Consider the following 618-nt stretch of genomic DNA (forward strand, 5'->3'; position numbering starts at 1 on the left):
CTGGCAACCCTACCTGTCCACTCAGTGATATCAATTTCTTCTGCTGGAGGGAGGGGGCAGCAAGGGTAATCTGGGAGCAGTACCACGCAGGGAACCATGTTCCTGAGTGAGTATGGCATAAATCCAGGAAGCTGTGCAGAGGCACCAGGCCTTCTCCATGTGGACCTCAAACTATCTTCTCATTCAGAGAGCCAACCGTCTGCTAGTAAACATCATCCCTTCCAGATCTAATAAAGAGGAAACTCCATGGGCCATATTTCTCACTGTCTTGCCCCTTGTATAGTCATGACATCTGTGCAAAGTGGATATAAACCACGGTCAAATCAGAATTCTCTGCTCACTTACACTAGAGGTAGACCATTACACTTGTACAAGGTGAATCAGAGCCTTTGAGTCTAAAGTCAGATAGTTTGTCTAATGTAAAAGCATACATCCAATTTTGTTTGCTTTACCTATGTTAAAATCTTATGTATGTGACTAAGTGTTTGCAGGATTAAGGTCCAAATTTTATCCTTTTTTACCCACACATATACACACAAACTAAGGGGATGGGGAGCCATCACAACCTAATTTTCCCCCTTTATATTTCCCCACTTAAGTAATTTCAAACACATTCTT

The sequence above is a fragment of the Terrapene carolina genome, unplaced genomic scaffold, assembly GCF_002925995.2.
Source record: "Terrapene carolina triunguis isolate 2854851 unplaced genomic scaffold, T_m_triunguis-2.0 Scaffold58, whole genome shotgun sequence".
Classification (NCBI taxonomy): domain Eukaryota; kingdom Metazoa; phylum Chordata; order Testudines; family Emydidae; genus Terrapene; species Terrapene triunguis.